Genomic DNA, 27420 nt, shown 5'->3' with positions numbered 1-27420 from the left:
AACACTGAAGAAGCTGAAGTTGAACAGTTCTATGAAGACCTACAAGACCTTCTAGAACTAACACCCAAAAAAGATGTCCTTTTCATTATAGAGGACTGGAATGCAAAAGTAGGAAGTCAAGAAACACCTGGAGTAACAGGCAGATTTGGCCTTGGAGTACAGAATGAAGCAGGGCAAAAGCTGATAGAGTTTTGCCACGAGAACGCACTGGTAATAGCAAACACCCTCTTTGCATCAGGAGGCCAAAATATTGGAGTTTCAGCTTCAACATCAGTCCTTCCAGTGAACACCCAGGACTGATCTCCTTTAGGATGGACTGGTTGGATCTCCTTGCAGTCCAAGGGACTTTCAAGAGTCTTCTCCAACACCACAGTTCAAAAGCATCAATTCTTCAGTGCTCTGTTTTTTTATAGTCCAACTCGCACATCCATACATGACCACTGGAAAAACCATAGCCTTGATGAGATGGAACTTTTTTGGTAAAGTAGTGTCTCTGCTTTCTAATATGCTGCCTATGTTGGTCATAACTTTTTTCCAAGGAGTAAGTGTCTTTTAATTTCATGGCTGCAGTCACCATCTGCAGTGATTTTGGAGCCCCCCAAAACAAAGTCAGCCACTGTTTCTCCATCTATTTGCCATGAAGTGATGGGACCGGATGCCATGATCTTAGTTTTCTGAATGTTGAGCTTTAAGCCAACTTTTTCACTCTCCTTTTCACTTGCATCAAGAGGCTCTTTAAGTCTTCTTCATTTTCTGCCATAAGGTGGTGTCATCTGCATATCTGAGGTTACTGATATTTCTCCCAGCAATCTTGATTCCAGCTTGTGTTTCTTCCAGCCCAGCGTTTCTCATGATGTACTCTGCATAGACGTTAAATAAGCAGGGGGACAATATACAGCCTTGACATACTCCTTTTCCTATTTAGAACTAGTCAGTTGTTCCATGGCCAGTTCTAACTGTTGCTTCCTGAAGTGCATACAGCTTTCTCAGGAGGCAAGTCAGGTGGTCTGGTATTCCCACCTCTTTCAGAGTTTTCTACAGTTTCTTGTGATCCACACAGTCAAAGGCTTTGGCATAGTCAATAAAGCAGAAATAGATGTTTTTCTGGAACTGTCTTGCTTTTTTGATGATCCAGCAGATCATCATGGCAATTTGATCTCTGGTTCCTCTGCCTTTTCTAAAACCAGCTTGAACATCTGGAAGTTCATGGTTCACGTAGTGCTGAAGCCTGGCTTGGAGAATTTTGAGCATTACTTTACTGGTGTGTGAGATGAGCGCAATTGTGTGGGTGCTTGAGCATTCTTTGGCACTGCCTTTCTTTGGGATTGGAATGAAAACTGACCTTTTCCAGTCCTGTGGCCACTGCTGAGCTTTCCAAATTTGCTGGCATATTGATTGCAGCACTTTCACAGCATCATCTTTTAGTATTTGAAATAGCTCACCTGGAATTCCGTCACCTCCACTAGCTTTGTTCATTGTGATGCTTCCTAAGGCCCACTTGACTTCACATTCCAGAATGTCTGGCTCTAGGTGAGTGATCACACCATCGTGATTATCTGAGTTGTAAAGATCTTTTTGTATCGTTCTTCTGTGTATTCTTGCCAATTAGAAAATTTTAAATTTAAAAAATGAACACATTTTCTGTAATCTAGTTATGAAGAGAAATCTAGAAGTTTAATTTTAACCCTCAAATTATCTTGAATCTAATATGCAGCAAAGTTAATATTATAAATTTCAAACAACAAAACATTTAGGCAAATAAAAACCAAAACAGAGGGTTCATATCAAGAGAGTTGAGAGCCAGGGAGATTGTCTAGTATGTCCAAGGAAGACTCAGTTTATACTTAGTGTCAAGATTAAATTAATAAAAGTTTCCCCACTCACTGAAAAAAAAAAAAAAAGCCCATTCAGACAATCTGTTTTACGGCCACTCAGTCCTATCACAATATTATTTTAATTTGGTAGATAATATGAAAAATATTGTGTATAATTTAAGGTATTTTCAGGCTAAGATAGTTGCTGAAGTCAAATGTTGAATTTGTTTAGGTAAAGAAGCAAGAAAGTTGTTTGAGGTTATGTACAATTTCTCTTTTAACATATACGAATCTATAACAGGGAAAGGCATAGGTAAATATATATTATAGTATAATTTTTATTTTATTAATTTTGATTAAAAAATAATTTTGTCACCTCCTTAGGCATGCAGTAATTTGTGACGAATGCCAAAATTTCATAAAAGTATAAGTTTCAATAGAAATTTTAAGTGTCTGCCATAAAATTTCTGAGAATATAGTAGAATTTTAGTGAGTATAAACTAATGTTGTGTTTTGTATGTCATTAAAACATACCAAATGTAGTGGGTAGTGATTTAAGACCCAGACTCATTTACAAAGCAGTCATAAACTTCAACACTACACTATATAAACTTTCTATCTGTTATACTTTATAAATACAAAAAATAAAACTATGCAAAACAAACTAACTAACTAAGTAACTTTAGTATCCTTCCCATAGAAATGTTTGTCTGTACTTTCTAATCTGTTCTTATTGAAATTGTCTGCCAGTGATCATGGCCATGGGGCTTCCCAGATGGCTCAGTGGTAAAGAATATACCTGCCAATTCAGAAGATGTGTGTTTGATCCCTGGGTTGGAAAGATCAAGGAAATGACAACCCACTCCAGTATTCTTGCCTGGGAAATCCTACAGGCAGAGAGGCCTGGCAGAGGAGCCTGGCAGGGTCTCAAAGAATCAGAGACGACTTAAGTGACCGAGCACACACTCACACATGATCATGACCATAGAAACCATTTGGGTTTGCTAACAATTACATCTAGTAGCCTTTGGTAATCCAGTCATATGATTGAAGGAGAATCAGTGCTCCTGATTTAACTCAGGAATAATTGTAATTGTGGCAGTACCCTTTGCCACATTATATTTAGTAAATGCCTTAAAATTTTTGAAGGGTGTCAAAATATATCAATCTTTTCAAATACAAAACTTCTGTCAAGGACTAAGAATGTAATGGTTTAGGAGATGAGTTCTTGAAGTTATATAACAAATTGCCTTCACTTGTTCAATTTTAAAAGAAGTAGGAGTATATCTTTAGATGGAATTCATTAGTACATCTTAAAATTAAATACTACCATTGTCCTATCTGAAAAAGAGATTGCATTTCATTTCTGGCTTTTTTAAAAATTTTTTTAGATATATAAAATTAGTCATGAATTCTACCATACATTAAAAAGTTTTAGGTTTTAGGAAGGACCATACTAAATGAGGGCTTCCCTAGTGTCTCAGATGGTAAAGAATCTGCCTGGTAGACCTGGATTCCATCCCTGTGTCGGGAAAATTTCCTGAAGAAGGAAATGGCTCCCCACTCCAGTATTCTTGCCTAGAGAATCCCATGGACTAGAGTCCATGGGGGTCACAAAGAGTCTGTCACAACCGAGTGACTAAGGGACTCACACACAGACACACACACACACACACACACACACACACAGACATAGTAAATGAAGGCCATCCTTTAGGAAGGATGATCTCTGGTAACATAGAACACTTCTGCTGCTGCTGCTGCTAAGTCGCTTCAGTCGTGTCCGACTCTGTGCGACCCCCTAGATGGGAGCCCTCCAGGCTCCCCCGTCCCTGGGATTCTCCAGGCAAGAACACTGGAGTGGGTTGGCATTTCCATCTCCAATGCATGAAAGATAGAACACTTCAAAAATATCTAATTTTATATTTTATATAGGTAAGTGTATGGGTTATCAATTTATTGCCTTTAAGCTCCTAAATTACTCTTTTAATTTTTGCCTCTAAAATGAATTTAGCCCTATGGTTTTCTTTGCCACCTGACAGTGAAGCTGTGTCAGTGGCGAGCACTCGTGAGATACTAGAAGGAAATAATTTTGCTTCTTGGTTCTGTGCATAATTGGCAAGTCTCTGCAATTCTGTATGGCTTCCTCCTGGACCTGGTTCCCCAGTCCTACAGCTCCTGCAGTACTTTTCGGCCAGCAGTACCCTGAGACCATCTTTTACCCTGATTCAGGCAGTTTTAAATAAAGCGCCTCCAACCTGCTCCTGCAGTGCTTGCAGCTTCTCCAGCTCAGGGCTTCTGCACTCTCACCACAGGCAGTAGGCGGGGCTGCTTCCTAGGGCTGCTGTCAGCTTGGAGGAAAGTAGGCGGAGTTCTCGTGAGGTGGGTGGAGTTTTTGCTCAAGGCTCCTGAGTGCAGTGCTGGGCCCAGCTTTTCCGCACAAGGTCGCCACCGCCATCTTGAATTGTGTCCCGCATAGCGTTTCTACAGAGTCCTGAGCTAACGTGCCACTGCAGCTGTCCCACACAAGGACCTCTGGTCTGAGGTGCCAGGTAGAGTCAAAGCCTCTGCACACAACACCCTGTAAGCAGGTGAGACTAGGCTAAGCAACAAAGGAGAAGAAAAACTGTTGCTGCCGCCGCTGCTGCTGCTAAGTCACGTCAGTCGTGTCCGACTCTGTGCGACCCCATAGACGGCAGCCCACCAGGCTCCTCTGTGTCTGGGATTCTCCAGGCAAGAGTACTGGAGTGGGTTGTCATTTCCTTCTCCAGTGCATGAAAGTGAAAAGTGAAAGTGAAGTCGCTGAGTCGTGTCTGATTTTTCCGGACCCGTGGACTGTAGCCTACCAGGCTCCTCCGTCTATGGGATTTTCCGGGCAAGAGTACTGGAGTGGGTTGCCATTGCCTTCTCCGGAAAAACGGTTAGACTTTATTTTATTACACACATTCTATTTTTATTTCCAGGAATTATTAATAAGCTTTGCAGGTGACACTGTTGGTTCTGTTTCTCTGAAGAATCCTGACTAATTACAGCATGTGAGGGTGGGGTGGGGGAGCTTTTTCCTAAATGTGACAAGAGTTATATATAGATTTCGGGAGGTGCTGTCCAATCCATGTGTGTCCTGAAGGGGAACACAGGCGTGACAAACCCATAACAGAGCTGTGAGATAGTGAGGAAAATAAACGTCTCAGCCTTTTCCTCTACCTGCCCTCTGCTCAGTTGCTGAATCCTGTGACTGAAGAAAACCAGAAGCCAGAGCAGCAGTCCCAGGGATTATAAGTAAAATTTGTTTACCTTAATACAAACTGAAAAAGAGAAGCAAGAGTGGAGCTTGGTTCGGGAGAATATCCATCCCAGTGCCTAAGCCTGGTTGTCCCTCCATCTCTGTAGTTTGAGTAATTTTGTACAGTCAGATTCCTGTTTCAACAAGAAAAATGATGAGTATTGCATGCACCACATTTAATTGTAAAAGCTTTGCCATGCTAGATTTTCCCGAATGCCTCAGAGCAGATACCGCTTATCCATATATATTCCTGCTAGTTAATCTGTGATGGAGAGTTTCCGTTGAGGCTGACAGTCCCCGTCCCCCACCTGGTATTTGTGTCTTTCTGAGTTGGCTGAATCTCATGTGTAAGATATTGCAGAAATGTCAGATTTAACTCAGGGACAATCATCAAAACTGGGGGATGAGAGTAAGAGATAAAAATTCCAATTAACCTGTTATTGAAACAATCCTGAGGTTCATTCTTGGTGGCTCCTCATAGGACGCCCAGTGAATTTGGCTGTAATTGCTGATTCCAGCAATATTTTTATTTAAGGTATAAATAAATGGAATTGTTGTCTGTCAAAATTTTTCCTCTTCTTTACTTGAGCTTCATAAATGTACTTCTCAGAACACTGCCTAAACTTACCTCTTTGTCTCAGGTTCTACTCTTGAAGGAACCAAAGTCAAGGGACTGGGTACCAGAAGTAACTTAAGATTTTCAGAATGACATTCAGAAATTGAATCATTCCACATAAGATAACAAGAGCCCTGCTATTGTTATTAAGTGGCTTGGTGATAGTCTATTATGGGTTTCTGGAATAACAGTTACTGAATCTCCTATTCGGGGAAGATTGGGATAAAGTATAAGGAAAAAATAGGATGTATTGGCTTATTTACCATATCTAGCATTTGAAAGCTACGGGACCTTTGAATCTATAAGAATCTATATATACACATTATATATAAAATAGATAACTAACAAAAACCTACTGATAGCACAGGGAACTCAATACTCTGTGATGACCTATATGGGAAAAGAATCTAAAATAGAGTGGCTATATGTATTTGTAAAACTGATTCACTTTGCTGTACACTGGAAACTAGCACAACCTTGTAAATCAGCTGTACTTCAATAATGGAAAAAATAAAAGAAGAAGTCAAAGTTTAAAAAAAATAAAAAGAAAAGCAGAATCCATGGTAATGGTAAATAGTCAAAGCTGTTTTAAAGAATATGGTCTATTTAATTTACCCTTACCATAGATTCTTCCTTTTTTTTTCTTCTTTGAGTTGGTAACATGGATTCTGCTTATTACATCACCAAAAAGTAGCAAAAGCTGGAGACCAAACAGTGGATGTCAGCTGACATAATGGAAAAACATGATCTGAAAAGCGATTGAAGGGAAGACTTGCTTCCTTTCAGGATGAACCCTGTGACACTGCTATATGTTCATATATTAAATCTTAACCCTAAACCTTTCCTTAAAGAGATCCAAGAATACTTACCAGAGCAACTGTACAATAAAAAAATGCCATATATGTCAATATCTGTTGATTATAAGTTATGCTCCGACTTAGAATCAAAATAACCTGAAATGTTATTATTTTCATTTATAGTTGGGACCTACTAAATAATTGATAAAAAAAATATCCCATGTCATGGCCATCTCACAAAAATTACAGTGGATTCATGGATTAATTCTATGGTCATCTGTGTGGCTTCTGAGTTATCAGTTCAGTTCAGTCGCTCAGTCGTGTCCGACTCTTTGCGACCCCATGAATCGCAGCACGCCAGGCCTCTCTGTCCATCACCAACTCCCGGAGTCCACCCAAACCCATGTCCATCGAGTCGGTGATGCCATCCAACCATCTCATCCTCTGTCGTCCCCTTCTCCTCCTGCCCCCAATCCGACCCAGCATTAGGGTCTTTTCCAGTGAGTCAGCTCTTCGCATGAGGTGCCCAAAGTATTGGAGTTTCAGCTTCAACATCAGACCTTCCAATGAACACCCAGGATTGATCTCTTTTAGGATGGATTGATTGGATCTCCTTGCAGTCCAAGGGACTCTCAAGAGTCTTCTCCAACACCACAGTTCAAAAGCATCAATTCTTTGGCGCTCAGCTTTCTTCACCGTCCAACTCTCACATCCATACATGACCACTGGAAAAACCATAGCCTTGACTAGACGGACTTTATCGGCAAAGTAATGCCTCTGCTTTTAAATATGCTATCTAGGTTGGCCATAACCTTCCTTCCAAGGAGTAAGCGTCTTTTAATTTCATGGCTGCAATCACCATCAGCAGTGATTTTGGAGCTCCAAAAAATGAAGTCTGACACTGTTTCCACTGTTTCCCCATCTATTTCCCATGAAGTGATGGGACCAGATGCCATGATCTTAGTTTTCTGAACGTTGAGCTTTAAGCCAACTTTTCCACTCTCCTCTTTCACCTTCATCAAGAGGCTCTTTAGTTCTTCTTCACTTTCTGCCATAAGGGTGGTGTCATCCGCATATCTGAGGTTATTGATATTTTTCCCGGCAATCTTGATTCCAGCTTGTGTTTCTTCCAGCCCAGCGTTTCTCATGATGTACTCTGCATATAAGTTAAATAAGCAGGGTGACAATATACAGCCTTGACGTACTCCTTTTCCTATTTGGAGCCAGTCTGTTGTTCCATGTCCAGTTCTAACTGTTGCTTCCTGACTTGCATACAGGTTTCTCAAGAGACAGGTCAGATGGTCTGGTATTCCCATCTCTTTCAGAATTTTCCACAGTTTATTGTGACAGATTGTGGTCCACTGGAGAAGGGCATGGCAAACCACTTCAGTATTCTTGCCTTGAGAACCCCATGAACAGTATGAAAAGGCAAAAATATAGGACACTGAAAGATGAACTCCCCAGGTCAGTAGGTGCCCAATATACTAATGGAGATCAGTGGAGAAATAACTCCAGAAAGAATGATGGGATGGAGCCAAAGCAAAAACGATACCCAACTGTGGATGTGACTGGTGACAGACGCAAAGTCCGATGCTGTAAAGAGCAATATTGCATAGGAACCTGGAATGTTAGGTCCATGAATCAAGGCAAATTGGAAGTGGTCAAACAGGAGATGGCAAGAGTGAACGTCAACATTCTGAGTTATAATTGGCAGTAAATCACAGCACCATCACAGTTCTCTAACTGTGGGAAAAACGTCAGTATGGTAAGAATGTTGATTAAAAGTTCCTGAAATCACCTCACTCAGCCATATACTCGGAGAAGGCAATGGCACCCCACTCCAGTACTCTTGCCTGGAAAATCCCATGGACGGAGGAGCCTGGTAGGCTATAGTCCATGGGGTCACAAAGAGTCGGACACGACTGAGCGACTTCACTTTCACTTTTCACTTTCATGCACTGGAGAAGGAAATGGCAACCCACTCCAGTATTCTTGCCTGGAGAATCCCAGGGACGGCGGAGCCTGGTGGGCTGCCATCTATGGGGTCGCACAGAGTCGGACATGACTGAAGAGACTTAGCAGCAGCAGCAGCAGTAGCCATATACTAAGTGGGATAGTAGGAATTGCTACTCTGAAATATTTGAAAGATAACCTGATGGTCTGCATGATGTTAATATTCAGTTAATCAGTATGGTGCCGGTAAATTTACACAGATCATGCTGAATGACAGTAAAAGTGTTAGTCGCTCAGTTGTGTCTGACTCTTTGCGACCCCATGGGCTGTAGCCCACTAGGCTCCTCTTTCCATGGAATTCTCCAGGCAGGAATACTTGGAGTGAGTAGCCATTCCCTTCTCCAGAGGATCTTCCCAACCCAGGGATCAAACCCAGGTCTCCTGCATTGCAGGCAGATTCTTTACCATCTGAATCACCAGGGAAGCCCTGAATAACAGTGGACTATTCTAAATTTATCCAATTGTAGCCCCAATTGTAGCTATTATATCAAATATTGTATTTTTAATAAGCAGATTAAAACAGCCACTAGCATTTGGTAATTGGATATTTATGTGGCAATTTCATCTTTTCCATCCTCATCAGAAAAGTCGATCAGAAAGAGGTCCCTCACATTCACAAGGACTTTCCTGGTGACTCAGCTGGTAAAGAATCCACCTGCAATGCAGGAGACCTGGGTTCAATCCCTAGATTGGGAAGATGCCATGGAGGAAGGCCAGGTAACCCACTTCAGTATTCTTGCCTGGAGAATCCCCATGGGCAAAGGAGCCTGGAGGGCTGCAGTCCATGCTGTCACAAAGAGCTGGACACTACTGAGAGATAAAGCACAGAACATACACGAAGGAAAAATCAGTATGTGTCTATTTTCTGGACCCTGGCTGAAGTTATCTCCCATATCTCCATTTCAGTATATAATCTGGAGGGACCATAGTTATTTTTATATTCTTTAGAATATCATGGAAGCCTGTTATTAAATTTGTGTTGCTAGTTAGGCATGATAAACAGGAAGTGTAAAGTATCTGGATGTCCTGTTTAGACACAAACATGCAAGATCATATGAGATAACATCCACAAAATTTTGGCAGTCTGTTATATTGGTAGATTTTCAGAGTCCAGTGATATATACCCTGAAAAATAGCCCACCTTGTACACCTTACCTCTAAGAAAGAGACTCAGTTGTTGGCACCTGCAAATGGTAAAAGTAGTACATAGAACACTTGGAAAGATTTCCCCATACAATTTAACGAGTCACTTGAAAGAATTTCATATTCAAGTAGGTCTCAAAATAAAAGGCGTCTCTGCAGTAGAGCCAGACAGGGCCTGGTGTAACTTTCATTCCACTCAGGCCATATGACTCAGCTGGTAAAATTATGCTGTAAGTATACTTAATATCGGAGAAGGCAATGGCATCCCACTCCAGTACTCTTGCCTGGAAGATCCCATGGACAGAGGAGCCTGGTAGGCTACAGTCCATGGGGTCGCTAAGAGTCGGACACGACAGAGCGACTTCACTTTCACTTTTCCCTTTCATGCACTGGAGAAGGAAATGGCAACCCACTCCAGTATTCTTGCCTGGAGAATCCCAGGGACGGTGGAGCCTGGTGGGCTGCCGTCTATGGGGTCGCACAGAGTCAGACACGACTGAAGCGACTTAGCAGCAGCAGCAGCAGCATACTTATATAGGTAATTGTATCTGTGAGGCAGTAGTCTATAAGAGAATCATAGTACAGACCCTTATGAGTGCAGAATATGACCATGCCTTCTGCAAAAGAGATGTACCCAATACTGGGAAAGAAACTCTTGGTGTTTCTAGAATCTGAGGTCTTGATTATGGAGCACCAAGTAATTATCAATACAAAATCAGATACGCTCATCATGAGTTAGCTATTGTAAGATTTTATGAGATGTGTTATTAAATAGGCAGTAATTCTTCCTTCATGATATGAAAATGATATTTTATTATGCAGTGCAAGCAGATACAGTGGTAAAGAAACTCAGATTTAATTTGCAAATTAGCTGGCTTGATAAGTTATTAAAAGCTGCAAATGAACTGCTGTCACCCTGAAGCACCATCTTCTTCTCAATATCTTCTCAATGCTATGAACAGTCCATTTAATTATCAGTTTTTTGCTGACTAGGCCAAGTGTTCTGAAGGCTTACATAGATATTTAGGTGATGGCCAATGGTTTTACCAGTAGTGGTGGCTTCAAAGAGCAAAGTTTAATGGATGGCCAGTGGTTTCACTGGTGGTAGTGACTTCAAAGTGTGAAATTGAATGATCTGACCAGTGAGCCTGGAAAAGAAACATATGTGTGAAGGGATAGGTGTAGGTACAAAGTGTGAGAATCTGTAATCTGTATTATGATGGCCATACTCAACAAAAAGTACCCACCACGGCAGTGGTGCTGAAAAAATCGATAGACAGCATAAACTATCTAGTGGATGTTAGTTTTTATCTTAAGCAACTCTAGTGTTTAAATAGTCCGATGCATAGTGTAGCCATGGTGATATGAATGTAAACTAGACAGGTTCAACCACATGGCTTCTCTCTCACTATGGCTTATCTTACAGATGGCATCTGTTAGTGTTTAGTCTGTCAACTTCAAAGACCAGCACCGAATTATAAATGTGATATGATTCTTTTAGAAGACCAATCACTTGTCAAGTTGTTTACATGAGATACCGTCCATCTTAGAGGCGGTAGTGAGTTTTCTTCCTTTGGATTGACATTTATTTTGGATATGGAATTGCCTTTTCTGCTCTTGATGCTTTTGCAAAACGGCTGAGAGATCATAATGTGCCTGAAATAACAATATATTAATAAAATCACATATAACATCTCCTCAGGGCAAATGATCTATTTTAGGGTGAAGAAGATACAATAATAATTAAATTGGTCTGTGGAACCCTTTGTTCCTACAACTGCATCAGCTGCATAGCCAATAGAGCATTGATTTATTCGCTTAAAAGTTCATCTAAACCAACAAAATCAGAATTGTGTGGATGAAGCAATGTTGTAGATGTGATGTTATACATGTGTACCAATGTGGAACTTGGCTAAGAGGAGAAAAATCCCTTCAAGTGATCTAAATTTATGGATATTTCCAGATCATTCTGGTGTACACATGGTAGCCCAGCAATTAATCGATTAATCAATGAGAAAAAATATAAAACAAAACCAGATCTTATTCGATTGATATCAATAGATGAATTGCCTACATAACAAGATTCTATGGATGTTATTATATGATAGAAAAGAGGAGGACTAGAATACAGAGTATTCACTGGAGTATCTTTGTTGTTGTTGTGTTAGTCTCTCTTTTGTGTCTGGCTCTGTGCAATTCTATGGACTGCAGTCTGCTAGACTCCTGTGTCCGTAGAATTCTCCAGTCAAGAATACTGGAGTAGATTGCTATTCCCTTCTCCAGGGGATCTTCCCGACCCTGGGATTGAACCTGGGTCTCCCGCATTGCAGTCAGATTCTTTACTGGCTGAGCCATCAGGGAGTGTCTTTACAAGGGTCCAAACATAGTGACTGTTGCTTCCTGACCTGCATACAGGTTTCTCAAGAGGCAGGTCAGGTGGTATGGTATTCCCATCTCTTCTTTCAGAATTTTCCACAGTTTGTCGTCATCCAAAAGTCAAAGGCTTTGGCATAGTCAATAAAGCAGAAATAGAAGTTTTTCTGGAACTTTCTTGCTTTTTTGATGATCTGATGGATATTGGCAATTTGATCTGTGGTTCTTCTGTCTTTTCTAAAACCAACTTGAACATCTGGTAGTTCATGGTTCACATATTGTTGAAACCTTGCTTGGAGCATTTTGAGCATTACTTTACTAGTGTGTGATATGAGTGCAATTGTGCAGTAGTGTGAGCATTCTTTGGCATTGCCTTTCTTTGGGATTGGAATGAAAATTGATCTTTTCCAGTCCTGTGGCCACTGCTGAGTTTTCCGAATTTGCTGACATATTGAATGCAGCACTTTACCAGCATCATCTTTTATGATTTGAAATAGCTCAACTGAAATTCCATCAACTCCCCTAGCATTGTTTGTAGTGATACTTCCTAAGGCCCACATGACTTCACATTCCAGAATGTCTGGCTCTAGGTAAGTGATCACACCATCATGATTATCTGGATTGTGAAGATCTTTTTGTACAGTGCTCCCATATATTCTTGCCACCTCTTCTTAATATCTTCTGCTTCTGCTGGTCCATACCATTCCTGTCCTTTATTGAGCCCATCTTTGCATGAAATGTTCCCTTGGTAACTCTAATTTTCTTGACGAGATCTCTAGTCTTTCCCATTCTATTGTTTTCCTCTATTTTTTTGCATTGATCACTGAGGACGGCTTTCTTATCTTTCCTTGCTATTCTTTGGAACTCTGCATTCAAATTGGTATATCTTTCCTTTTCTCCTTTGCTTTTCACTTCTCTTTTCACAGCTATTTGTAAGCCCTCCTCAGACAGCCACTTTGCTTTTTTGCATTTCTTTTTTTTGGGTGATGGTCTTGATTCCTGCCTCCTGTACAGTGTCACGAACCTCTGCCTGTTTTTCATCAGGCAGTCTATCAGATGTAGTCCCTTAAATTTATTTCTGACTTCCACTGTATAATCGTAAGGGATTTGATTTAGGTCATACCTGAATGGTCTAGTGGTTTTCTCTACTTTGTTCAATTGAAGTCTGAATTTGGCAATAAGGAGTTTATGATCTGAGCCACAGTCAGCTCGCAGTCTTGTTTGTGCTGACTGTATAGAGCTTCTCCACCTTTGGCTACAAAGAATATAATCAATCTGATTTTGATGTTGACCATCTGGTCATGCCCATGTGTACAGTTGTCTCTTGTGTTGTTGGAAGACGGTGTTTGCTATGACCAGTCTGTTCTCTTGGCAAAACTCTATTAGCGTTTGCCCTGCTTCATTCTGTGCTGCAAGGCCAAATTTGCCTGTTACTCCAGGTGTTTCTTGACTTCCTACTTTTGAATTCCAGTCCCCTCTAATGAAAAGGACATCTTTTGGGGGGTTAGTTCTAGATAGTCTTATAGGTCTTCATAGAACCGTTCAGCTTCAGCTTTTTCAGCATTACTGGTCGGGACATAGATTTGGATTACTGTGGTACTGAATGGTTTGCCTTGGAAATGATCAGAGATCATTCTGTTGTTTTTGAGATTACATCCAAGTACTGACATGGAACAACAGACTGGTTCAAAATAGGAAAAGTAGTACGTCAAGCCTGTATATTGTCATCCTGCTTATTTAACTTATATGCAGAGTACATCATGAGAAACTCTGGGCTGGATGAAGCACAAGCTGGAATCAAGATTGCCAGGAGAAATATCAACAAGCTCAGATACACAGATGATACCACCCTTATGGCAGAAAGTGAAGAAGAACTAAAGGGCCTCTTGATGAAAGTGAAAGAGGAGAGTGAAAAAGTTGGCTTAAATCTCAACATTCAGAAAACTAAGATCATGGCATCCGGTCCCATCACTTCATGGCAAATAGATGGGGAAACAGTGGAAACAGTGGCTGACTTTGTTTTGGGGGGCTCCAAAATCACTGCAGATGGTGACTGCAGCCATGAAATTAAAAGATGCTTACTCCTTGGAAGAAAAGTTATGACCAAGCTAGACAGCATATTAAAAAAGCAGAGACATTACTTTGCCAACAAAGTTCCTTCTAATCAAAGCTATGGTTTTTCCAGTAGTCATGTATGGATGTGAGAGTTGGGCTATAAAGAAATCTGAGTGCTAAAGAATTGATGCTTTTGAACTGTGTGTTCATTGGAAGGACTGATGTTGAAGCTGAAACTCCAATACTTTAGCCACCTGATGTGAAGAACTGATTCATTTGAAAAGACCCTGATGCTGGGAAAGATTGAAGGCGGGAGGAAAAGGGGACAACAGAGGATGAGATGGTTGGATGGCATCACCAACTCAATGGACATGAGTTTGAGTAAAGTCCGGGAGTTGGTGATGACAGGAAAGCCTGGAGTGCTGCAGTCCATGGAGTTGCAAGAAGTCAGACATGACTGAGCATGCTGAACTGAAGTGAACTGAAGCATAGTCACAAAAATCAATCAGCTGAAGTACTAGCCCAAGATGAGAGTTATAGTTGATTAATAACGGGAATAAGTATTAGCTACAGTCCTTTGTGTAGTTGTAACACAAGGATCCCAGCCTGCGGACTTACCTTCCAGTATCACATCATTTTTTTAAAACTGTGGCTAGCCATTACTGTAATGTTTCCATAACAGAAAGACATCAGTGTACGGCATGACCAGATTTGAATGCTGAAATGGGTAAACTGTAGAAGTCAGTGTAAATGCAGTACTTTACATTATCTTAGCCACCTCTAAGTCCAAGTAAATTTTCAGAAGACCCGTTACATCAATGCTGACAGGTTTCCAGCTCATGTACATATGTCTCTTTGCTTCTTTAACTGGGGGCTTCCTATACCTCCATGGAAGCTAGCTTGGTTCACCAGTGGGATAGTATACATCCAGTTTCTTGGCCCTGGATGAAGTTTTCTCCCATAATCTCCATCTCAATACATAGTCTGGACAGACCATGCCAGAGGTTAAATATTCTTATGTCTTCATGTTTTCTAAGAATAATTCTGAGGACATTCTACACAGTTTCTTTGTTATTTCCAAGAAGATTGAGCTTAACTTGCACATTTCACAACTTACTCATAAAATCACCTTTAATTACTATTCTCTTTCATCTGTCACTCTTTTCTGCTCCTTCACTTGTACTATATGGATCACTTCTCCAAAAAATCCATCTGTAACATTGTATTTGTTTCAGGACTTTTGGGGGAAAATCAAACTGACATGTCTCTAGCTTTTCCAAAATTATAACAAAGCTGAAGTATGATACTGATTTGAGTTCTAGAAATGTACATCTGTCTATGTGTGTGTTAGTTGCTCAATTATGTCCAACTCTTTTTTGGTCCCATGGACTGTAGGCCACCAGGCCTCTCTGTCCTTGGAATTCTCCAGGCAAGAATACTGGAGTAGTAGCTATTCTCTTCTCCAAGAGATCTTCCTATTTATATATATGTGTGTGTGTGTGTGTGTGTATTCATATACATTTTATTGGTCTTGAACTTTGTATTTTTCTCTACAATTCATGCATCAGATTTCCCCACATAGTTAATCAGTGAAAGATGAAAGAATGTTCAAAGTCCTACTCAACCACTTCTGGAATTTATTTCTCACTAATGGGTATAGTAATCCTGTTGTAACATTTCACCCTTTCCTATAAAAGTAGTAATCCCCCTTGCTTTTTGGACGTAACGTTAAAATTGCTGCTTTTAACTTTTACCACATTCTTAAAGAGGAATAGCAAATCACATGCTAAGACCAGGAACTAATCTCTCATAAGTAGAACAGATTTAAAGAGTGAAGTTCATTGCTTTGAATAAGCATCATTCTAAGAATACATGAACAGATAAAATAAGACTATGGGTGATTTTTCTTGCTATAAATGTTAGTATTTCCTAATCTACAATTTTATAATCAGAGAAATGACAATAGCTTGAATGAAGGTTTAAAAAATTAATTTTGATAGAAAATTGTTAGGATTATAAGTAAAAAATATGTATAGAACTTTTATTTATACATTGTGACTCCAAATATGTAAAACAGGTAAGAATAATCTTATATAAGAAAATGTGTGGTAGTTTGGGATTTATATACAGTTGTGTGAACATACTGAAACTTTGCATTCAGTAAGTGATAATTAGTAATCATTTTAATATTATGTCTAGAAAAAGTAAAGTTCTAGGAAAAAGTACTCCAAGTTAATTTTGACTGTTTCCGTTACTGAGACTTTGGGGATTATTTCTTTGTAGATTTCTATATTTTATGAATTTTTAATGAACAAAAATTAATCAGTGAAATATACAAAATGCTATTTAAAAATAGGTCAGATGTGTGTATAATCTGCAAACAGGATGGAATCTATTTTTAAGAATTTCAGGATACGCATAATTGAAGAACTCTAATCTACAAGCTAAGTACATGGATATCCAGGAATTGTTCTCCTATTCTACACTAAACCACTATGTATTTTTATACTTTGGCCCCAGTTTACATCTTCCATATCTTGTAACCTTGCTTATATGCTCTAATTTTGATTCTTTTTCTACTTTGCCCAATGTGGTAGTTACCAGCCACTTGTGAGCCTTTGACAATGGGGCTAGTGTGACGAAAGCACTGACCATTTAAAATTTTAATCAATTGAAAGAGAGATTTAAAGGACCACATGTGGCTAATAACTGCCATACTGGACATCATAGTTTCATATAATTTAAGGTAACAACTTTGAATTACAATGAGGCTTAAAATTTAAAAAGTGAAAGCTTCTCCCTTATATGAAAATGACTTGAGCCCTGAAAATACAAAGGTTATTTGACTGATTCAGTTTAAGTTTCATTATTTTTTGATTTATTTCATCCACAGATGTGAATACTAAAGAATCAATTAATAGATATTAAATATGTATTGCATGACTGTAGATTTTACTTTTATGTTTTATGGTTGAAAGATCAAGTGGAGTTTGAATTCATAGTGAAACTTAATGTACCTTTGTGAATGAATGCAACTGTTTCTTAATTGAACACATTAAGATACTCAACTATTTTATTGAACTAATAAAAAAGCTAATATTAAGTTAGGCAATATGTCATTGTGTGCTTGGGGAAGTGAATGAATAATTTAATTTAATATTGAGTAATTTAGAACTTGAATACATGTATTACATGGTATAATGGTCATTATTGCTGATTAAAATGAACTAGTGAGCTTTATATCTATGTATGAATGCTAAACTCTCCTAAATATATTTAGTATATTTTTCTTTGTGTATATGTCATGTATGGATACATAATTTTGCATATATATAAATATAATTAATCACTTCAGTAAGGTATAGAATGATTTTTTTCTATTATAAATCCAAAATAGATTGATATACCTTATTGTATTCATCTCAAAAATGAAAGAATTGACTATCTTTGGAGGTAAAGTGATTGTCATCTCAAGAATGTAATATTAGAAGAGTGATATATTGAGAATTTTATATTCTAGCTTCTTTTTTGGAAGCATTAAGTAAATCACTTAAGTGCTTCTGAAAAGTGCTTACAAAATGTTAATTAATTAGATAATAACTGAATTCACTTTAATCTACAGTTTCAAAAAGCATAAAGATTGAATACAATGTTATTAATGTTGATAATAATTAAATTAACATAAAAATTAAAATCAATGTAATAACATTACTAATAGTCCTGTGTAGTATTTATCCATATTCACAGAGACAGATTTAATTTTGAGAAAAGCATGCTGTGCTTAGTCACTTGGTTGTGTCCAACTCTTTGCAACCCCATGGACTGGAGCTTGTAGCCAGGCTCAGTAGACTGTAGCCAGGCTCCTCTGTCCATGGGATTCTCCAGGCAAGAATACTGGAGTAGGGTGCCATGCTGTCCTCCAGGGGATCTTCCCAACCCAGGGATTGAACCCAGGTCTCCTGCATTGCAGGCAGATTCTTTACCAGCTGAGCCACCAGGGAAACCCCGAGAAAAACATGAGCTATGCACATATACTGAGACTATCACAGAAGTATTTATTTACTTATTTTCTTATATCACAAAAGTGTAAACATTTGGTTCCCTTGTTTTGATCTAATATTATTGGTGCAGAATAAATTATACTTTTTAGAAATGATAACAAAATTAAAAATCACTGGTAATCCTGGGTACTTCCCAGAACAGTTTAGCATTATGTATTTTCCAGACACATTTGTCATAAATAGTCTGACTATATATCTTGGTGTTTTACCTCTGTCATATTTTAAGCTCACCCCTCTCTCTTCCCCTTTGGCCCCACATCTGGGAAAGCTCAGGAAGCCTGGATGCTCCCTTCTTTGGAGCTGGTGGGAAATTCGCTGCCCACCTGGGACTCCTTACCCTGGGCCTGTACTCTAACAGCAATGAAAACCCCAAGCCAGTGTCTGTATGTGCTCTGTCAGTTCATTTTGGACTTACTTGTGAGTTACCCCACTATCTCCAGAAAGCCTTACTTTTTTTTTTTCCTCCTTGTCTGGGGCAGCTTGTGGGATCACAGGTCCATGAACAGAAATGGAACCTGGGGCCTCTGCAGTGGAAGCATGGCGTCCTTACCACGGACCATCAGGAAATTCCCCAGAAAGTCTCATTATGTGAGTAATAACATCTTTTTATATCCTCCTGGTGTGTATGCTGTCATCAGTCTTAAAGCATGAAGCCATTCTGAACAGGGTGGGATGGGTCCATTCTACCTATTCTTAGTGTCTACCTGTTCTTACTTAGTGGCACAGTAATCATGGTGCTGACATGATGACCACCACTGCCTGAGATCTTTCTTTTCTTGTTTGGCTTGATAACTGGCTGTTGCCTAAACAGAGCATGAACTTTGAGCTGCTTCTCGTTGGCTAGTTTGCACTTTAACTTGTATTGTGTTGTGCTGTTTTCTGAGTTCTACACAGCTTCTGTTTATGGATATTACTCACAGAAGTCAGTAGTTTTGATAATTGGCATTTAGGGACATGAATACTGAGACCCTCCTTCAAGTGGTTCTGGGTTATGTGACTTAGCCCAGAGCTATCAGTGTGTCTTGGATGAAATTGTGCATCTCAGTTTCAGCATACACATAACAACATCAGGCTCAGAGCAACGCTTTCTATCCTATGACCTCTGTATGTGTGTCTCAGCTTGGTGTTGGTGCCTTTCTGCAGAGCACTCATGTGGAATATGTATACCATGTCTGATATATAGGCCCCACAGATGATTGCTTTTGTGGAACAAAAGCATCACTATTTGGTTTACTCATGTCCACATTTCTAAAAGCATATGGCTCACTAGGATCCTACAAAACAACCTTGTTATTTCCACTGCTACCTACATCTCTGTCACCAAAAAAGAAATTGATCCTCAGGGTTATAAGGAAAAGAACCCATGACACCCCTGTGGCAGAGCCAAGGAAATAATTTAACCATTTCTGGGGTGCAGGTGTTTAACCCTGATGGTACCGATTTGAGGCATTCTGGAGGAAGAAACGTAAATATGAGCAGATGACAATAACAAAAACAAGAAAGAATTGAAGAAATGTGACCTACTGAAAATACAGGGTTTACTAAAATGGTTTATACATCACACATGTAACAAGGCACAGATTTGGTTTTACACCTCTGAAACAGTCTGTAATGTAAACAGAAGTGCCCAGTTGGCAATCATTCATGGCTTTACTCAACACAGAGGGTCAAATTTCATTTATACTTGGAGGTCCCACTAAATTTAAATGAAGTGCCACTATAATCTTAGAGAAGTTACTGAACAAAGAGTAGAGGGCAAATAAGTAAGCCTCGACTTCGCTGTTGTGACTGTGCTGCTATGCTGGGTTGGGTCCGATTCTTTCTGACCCCGTGAACAAAGGACCAGACTCCTCTGTCCATGGAATGTTCCAGGCAAGAATACTGGAGTGGGTTGCCATTTCCTTCTCCAGGGAATGTTTCTTACCCAGTGATCGAACCCATGTCTCTTGTCTCCCCTGCATTGACAGGCAGATTGTTTACCACTGAGCCTTAATCTTGCCTAAACGTACCATGGTCGTAGCTCCCATTGTTCTAAAATATCTCGCGGTACACATGGGCATGCTGATCCAATGAATAATAAAGTAAAATTATATTAAGTCTTGGGCATTTTCAAATTGACTTAACAAATAAGACCACTTGGCCCTTCCCCCACTGATACGGCCACTGTAAATTCTATCAAGGATTGAAACTCATTGTACAAGACTTTTTCAGAGAAGGAGTGATTATTTCCACTACTTCTCTATTTACAGTGCAGTCTGGTCTTAAGCGTGGAAATGATGAATAACACCTCACAACGATGATCACAATTAGTACCTTTTAATGCCATGGTCTCATCCATTGAAATTCTCATAACCAATATTATTGGGACTACTGACTCTATCCAATCAACAGCTGGTAAATATTTTGCTGTTATTAGTTCAGGCTAATATGCTCTGTGCAGTGTCTATTTCAACATCTCAGATGAAGATACACTGTGTATTTTACCTGGGTATCCATGGGCTACCCCAGTAGCTCTTTGCAGGCATTGTCCTAGCACATCCAGTTCTATTTAGGAGTACAGGGAGCCATCAGTGCAGGTTGACACTGATGACTGCACTGATGGCACTCTCCTCCGAGGAGTTTCCTTTGCCTCCTGCAGGATATGAAGATACAAAATGGTTCACAGATAGAGATGGACATGGGCCTACACAGAGAAAGCCCCATCACCTCATTTAAATGTCTATTAACTGTGTTGTCAATAGAGGGATACTCCATCCCTGATATTGGTTAAAAAAAAAAATCTATTGACCCTCTCAGTACCTATGATGTTAAAATAAGACAAGTATCTGTTAGGATTTTTGGTGGTCCTAACAAAATATTTATTATTTGCAAAGTGAACTATTTAAGACCATTTATTCTATCACTTGCAAGCCAGCCCATCTTCAATGAGACTCCCTTCAACAAAAGATACTAGTGTCTGTACATATAGCAATTCATAAAACACTTTTATTAGTGCCAACAAAAACTCCTTCACTGCAGACGCTTTAGAAACTTTGTCTCAAGACTTCTGCAGTCTAGCCTGCAGTTTTGTTGTCAGAAGTTGCCCATGGCTTTCTTATGCAAGGAACTTCCCCTCATGGTGCTATACTATTTGTCATTAGAGTGACAATTCTTTATCCTTCATGCTAAACTACTTACTTTGGATCATTGAAATAGCTACCCACACACTTGACACAGCTTTTGAAGTCTCCTTGCTACACGATGGAGGTAAACAAAGACGTTCTTGTAGATTCTACCTGCGGTATTTTTGACAGATGTCATGTTGCTGGAGGAGATCCTTTCCCAGACCTCTTGGCTACTTAAGGAACTTCCTACTATTAACTGAGTAAACAGAGAATGAGGCTCACATAATTTACAGATGGCATCACCATCAATGTACATGATGGAGATCAGCAGGAAATTGCTATTTTCATTACATTAATCAGGAAATCCTAACATAAAATGAGACCCAAGGGTCATCACAGTTAATTACACTTCAGGTAGTCATCTTAGCACTGGATGCTCTGGCCAACCATCAAACTCATCTGCACACTTGGCAGACTTTTGAGCAATTATCAAAGGTAAAATAGTTGTTCAATGCTAAGTGTGGTAGAATGAAGGACAAGCATAGGGATGAAGTGATGAATAAATATGTGATAAAATAAAGTAAAATGTTAATAATAAAGTATCAGTGGGAAATATAAAAATCTTTTTTTCTAAAATGTTTTAATATTTGTATATGTTTGAAAAATGTCATAACAAATGTTAAGAAAGGTTTTTAAAGGCCATGAAAAAGAAAGATGTAAGCTAAAAAACAAACAATATTTTCATTTTTGATAGAACCCTAATTTATAAACAAAAAACTCTAAAGATAATTTTGGGAATGTTGGGAACATGTAAATGTGAAATGAAATTTAAATTATACAGTTTTAAAATGTTTTACATGTAATAATGACATCTCTTTTAGGTAGAAAATATAACTAAGAGATACAAGTTTTATGATATATACAGTGTCCAGAATATGTGAAATCATACATCCCAATATAATTATAAAACAAATAAAAGATACAGATAGATAGATATAAATAGATAGAAGCAAATATAACCAAAAAATGTTTAACTTGTGTTGTGAATCAAGAGTCATAATAATTCTTAAAAAAATAAACTTTTCTTACTATTTTTATTCTTAAAGTACAGTGTTGAAATATGAAAAGAATCAACCAAATTTAATAATTGGAAATGAGAACTTAGATAATAGACACTCTATTAAAATTACATTTGAATAATTTTACGTAGACCCTAGGATAGGGAACCTAGGATATTTAAATTAAAAGACTGCTTTCATCATTTTTTGTAATTATGGATTGTCACTTCTGGATTGTGTAAATCAATCAATTGTCACTTCTGGATTATCACTCCTGGATTGTCACTTCTGGGTTGTGTAAATCAATTCTGATAGAGATTCTTATAGGTAATAATTATATTGCATCTTCTTTAGTCCTTCGTCTTTTGTGTCTTACATTGATCTTTCCTCCATTTTCTTCTACATGTAAAATGATCATGTTCTGATATTCCTGAATTTTGTTCAAAGAAATTCACTTTCTGCTTTGACCACAAGATGTCCTCTGCCACCATCTACTTCAGTGAATTGCAACGTAAACTGTGTGCAACACTATATTTAATAACATAGCACTTAAAAGATTCTATACATCAATTTTAAGACAGAGCCTAGAGAGATACTTTTTGAAATGAAACAAATTGATTAGAAAATGGAGATGAAGCTGCATTTTCCATGCACGCTGGCAGCATCCCACCTCAAGCCCACATGTCGCTCTGCTTCTCTGAAAGAGGGCTTTCCAAGGTTCCACAGGAATTAGCTAGGTCTATTCAATTCAAACCTTGGGGCTGGGTTACCCTCCAGCTGGTGTTGGAGGCTCTGGGGAGCTGTGGAATCAATTCTAACTGGAATCCACTGATAGAGTCATTGCTGAAGTGGTGCTAACGTAATCAGTGGACTGTAGGAGACAGGAGAACAGTAAGGAGCCTGTGGTTTATTTATCCTCCAGCTTCATCTGGCCTCAGAGGTGACCGAGAAGATACAGTCTAACAAACAGGCAGACGAAACAGATTTTAGAGATAACTCTCCACAAATTTTAATTGAAAACTCTAATTGGATGTCAGTGTTATGCCTGACCCAGAAAAGAAGGAAAGTCCATTTTCAGGGTGGGTAGAGAAGTTCATGTGTCATGGTATTTGTCATGTTCTCATTCCACAATGTAAAAAGACTGCAGCCATTGTCTTTACGGTATTTTTTTATGAACTGAATGTTTATGTGTGCTAAGTCGCTTCAGTCGTTCCTACTGTTTGCAACCCTATGGACTATAGCCTGCCGTACTCCTCTGTCCAGGGGATTCTCCAGGCAAGAATACTGAAGTGGGTTGCCACGCTCTCCTCCAGGGGATCTTCCTGACCCAGAGATGGAACCCCTGTCTCTCATGTTTCCTGCATGGGCAGGCAGGTTCTTTACCACTAGTGCCACCTGGAAAGCCCTGAATGTTTATGTTCCTTCCAAATTAATATGTAAACTTCCTAATCCCTAATATAATGGATTTAGAGATGGGACTTTTGGGAAGAATTAGGCTTAGTTGAGGTCATCAGTGTGTAGTCATGATGGAATTAGTGGCCTATAGGAAGATGAAGAGACATCAGAAATTCTTCTCTCTGTCAAGTAGAGATAGAGCCAAAAGTTGGCTTAAGCTCCAAGCCTAAGTTACTTGGTTGTTATAAACCTTAGCAGACTAAAACAGTAGTTTACTTCCCAGGAAACACACATGTTACTCAAAGACGTTCTCACCAGCTAATGATTTACTATAGGGCTTCCCCAGTGACTCAGTGGTAAAGAATTCGCCTGCAGTTGAGGAGACACAGGACACGCAGGTTTGATCCCTGAGTTAGGAAGATCCCCTGGAGGCGGACATGGTGATCCACTCCAGTATTCTTGCTGAGAGTATCCCATGGACAGAGGAGCCTGGTGGGCTGCGATCCATGGGGTTGCACAGAGTCTGCTATGACTAAAGCTAGGAAGTGCACAACAGACTATTTTGGACTTTCCAGGGGGTGCTAGTGGTAAAGAGTCCACCTACCAATGCAGGAGACATAAGAGACACAGGTTCCGTTCCTGGATCAGGATGATCCCTTGGAAGAGGGCATGTCAACCCATTCCAATATCCTTCCCTGGAGAATCCCATGGACAGGAGCCTACAGCCTACTTGCCGGGTACAGTCTACAGGGTTGCCCAGAGTCAGACAAGACTGAAGCGACTTAGCACACACTTATGCAATAGACTATTTTAGTGTAAAAAAAATAAAATCAGAGTCCTAAGAAACAAATCAGGAGAGTATTCAAAGAATATGCTAATTTTAAGATATTGTCATCTTTCTCTATTCATTTTGTACCACAGGATAGGGATTCTGCCAGCACATCTTTCCTTTGTCAGCTGACTACCAGTTTAGCTCTTCCAATAGGACCACCGTGGGGAGATTGATATGCTGGAGGATGAATAAACCACATGCTCCTTACTGTTCTCCTGTCTCCTACAGTCCATTGATTACATTAACACCACTTCAGCAATGACTATCAGTAGATTCCAGTTAGAATTGATTCCACAGCTCCCCAGAGCCTCCAACACCAGCTGGAGGGTAACCCAGCCCCAAGGTTTGAATTGAATAGATCTATCTAATTCCTGTGGAGCCTTAGAAAACCCTCCTTCAGACAAGCAGAGCGACATGTGGGCTTGAGGTGGGAGGCTGCCAGTGTGCATGGAAAATGCAGCTACAGCTGGACTCAGAGGTGACTGAGAAGATAGGGGCAGTGCATCCACATTGACTCCTACAGTCCATCTATTGCAGCATTCAAATCTGCCTCTACCCTATGCTGTGTTCCTTCTGTTATTGATGCTTTAAAGTAGAGCTAAGCATATCTAAAATCGATGTGAGACCAGGCGTCAAGTGGAACAAGCTGTAGTCCTCCTCAGGTGGAATATAATGTTCATCCCCTTTCTCTAGCAATGCTTGCCCTGTATTAGCACTTCACTTGTTTGGGTTTCTCATTCAGAAGAGTGGTACAGACATGGAAATCTGATGGTTATGACTACCTAGTTACCCGGTCTTTGTCAGGCCATGGTAACTGCAATTGCCAGTTGATTTTTGTCACCAGTGAATTTTCTGAGTTCCAGATTTATTCTTCCCTGTCTCTGTCATGTAGCAACAAATCTAGCACCCATTTTCCTCCGGGCAGTTCATCCACTATTAGAGTAGGGCCTTGCCTTGCTTGCTGAACCATCTGCACTGAGAGCCCAAAATGAGCAGATAGTATTCCTAATTTTAGTTCATGGAAGTGACTAACTTTCCTTACCTCATAGAGATCAAGATCCTTAATCCCTCCTCAACTGGAAAGGATGGGAAATACAAATTTATCAATTAGTCACTTACACTGATAATAATACAAATAAATCCTATTATCACACCTTGATTTCTGGATGCAAGTCTTCTTTCTGTTGACATCTCAGTAAAATACAACGTCATTTGGTTCAACATCCATACCACAACAGGTCTAACATATTACTCCAGCAACACATATTTTATACCCTATCTGGTGATTTAGCTGAATTTTTAGGAGAACATCTCAGTACTACACTAGACACTGCTTCTAGCGCTGGTTTGGCAGTGCTTTGTCTTCTAGATCTGAATCTCTTTTCTTCAGAGTCTTTAATATTATTTTCAAATCTATAGTCTTCATCCATTTGTTCCTTCCAGCTCTACAGGTGGAAGCTGTTTCTTACAGTTACTGCCTCTCTGAAACCTTAGTGCCCACCTCCCCTTTTTTATTTACCTTGCAGACTTCATTACTGGTTCAAATAATTCTTTATTTGAACTTTGTTAAAACGACCAGTGTGATTTCTGTTTCCCCACCTAGAACCAGAGGAGGGGGAAGGAAAGCTTGTGAAGAAGGAAGTAATGTCAGAGCTTAGTAAGTGTCTTGGGACAGCATGTTAAACTGAAATCCTAGTAGCTAAGAATTTTCCTTAAGTCCAAAAATGTTGTCCTTGGAGAGCAGGAGCAAGGAAAAAAGAGAAATTCAACTCTTTTCAAAAGGATCATTCCTTTGGTAGGACTGAAGGAAAAATATAGAAATAACTTGGATACTTAGCAGTATTAAAACAAATTTTGCTTAATGTAGTTGTGGTGGTGATTTAGCCACTGTCATGTCTAACTCTTTGTGACCCCATGAACTGTATCCTGCCATGGTCCTCTGACCAAGGGATTTCCCAGACAAGAATACTGGAGTGGGTTGCCATTTCCTCCTCCAGGGGATCTTCCCAACCCAGGGATTGAACCCACGTCTGCTGCATTGCAGGTATATTCTTTATCAACTGAGCCACCAGGGAAGCCCCAACTAGGTGTTGTGGTACGGAACAGATTATATAGAAATTCAAACAAGCTATCTTTACCAGGAGTGATACTGACCAGGTGTAATTGAAGTTGGGTGACAGCATTACTTGAAGCCAGAATGATTGGGAGTTGCTATTATAATTTAGTGACAAAGGACCAGGGATGCTACACATGCTGCAGTGCATTGGGCTATCCAGAAAAGCTGTCCCTAACCAAATGCCAGTAGCACTCTGATGAGAAATACCATTTCATATTGTTTTTAGTATTTCTCCTACTGATTTTTTTCTTAAATCACTTTCTTGCATCTTATCTCACATAGCATATAGCTCAGGTAATACTTTAGTAACCCAAACATTTAACTAATGTTTAGTAACCCAAACATGTTAACTAATCTTAACTGAATAAATCTTAAACATGAGACTCTTGAATTTTGTAATACATAACTTTCAAAATCTCATGAGTACTTTCTATTAATCTTTTTCAATTTGGAAAGCATAGATATTCTCAAAATTTCAAACATCAAAACAGCAATAAATATATGCAGATTTTCTCAGTGGAATCAGGAGTATTGTAAATATTTTCCTTTCAGAATAGTGTAAAGAATGAGTTCATTTCTTTATAAATGCCCTGCTCATCATTCTTTCTTTCGTAAATATTTAGATGAACTAGTCAGAATATAAGTCTCTTGGTAAAAAAAACTGAAAGACCAAAATGTAGATTTTCTGTGGCAGGGAAGAAATGATGCTGAACCAATGCTGCTACCTGGCAATACCAGAGTTAAAATTTTATATAGTTTG

At 39.3% G+C, this 27420-nt stretch overlaps 2 long non-coding RNA genes across 2 annotated transcripts in view; one reads left to right on the top strand and one right to left on the bottom strand.

The window, feature by feature from the left end:
- Nucleotides 1–4279: 4279 nt before the first annotated feature.
- The window catches only part of LOC145516477 (uncharacterized), a 68219-nt gene continuing 45078 nt past the window's right edge, over nucleotides 4280–27420 (top strand). Inside the window, exons 1-2 of the long non-coding RNA XR_014061420.1 lie at nucleotides 4280–4405; nucleotides 18635–18743. This is a non-coding gene — a long non-coding RNA (uncharacterized LOC145516477). The remainder of the gene's footprint in view (nucleotides 4406–18634; nucleotides 18744–27420) is intronic.
- LOC145516480 (uncharacterized) lies at nucleotides 18633–26044 on the bottom strand. The gene is made up of 3 exons (XR_014061422.1): nucleotides 25009–26044; nucleotides 22590–22954; nucleotides 18633–22546 (listed from the first exon to the last, which is right to left on the bottom strand). It is a non-coding gene; the product is annotated as an uncharacterized LOC145516480 (long non-coding RNA).

The sequence above is a fragment of the Giraffa tippelskirchi genome, chromosome 8 (genome assembly GCF_054371585.1).
Source record: "Giraffa tippelskirchi isolate mGirTip1 chromosome 8, T2T-mGirTip1v1.2.pri, whole genome shotgun sequence".
NCBI lineage: Eukaryota > Metazoa > Chordata > Mammalia > Artiodactyla > Giraffidae > Giraffa > Giraffa tippelskirchi.
This window is presented reverse-complemented; position numbering and strand designations above follow the sequence as displayed.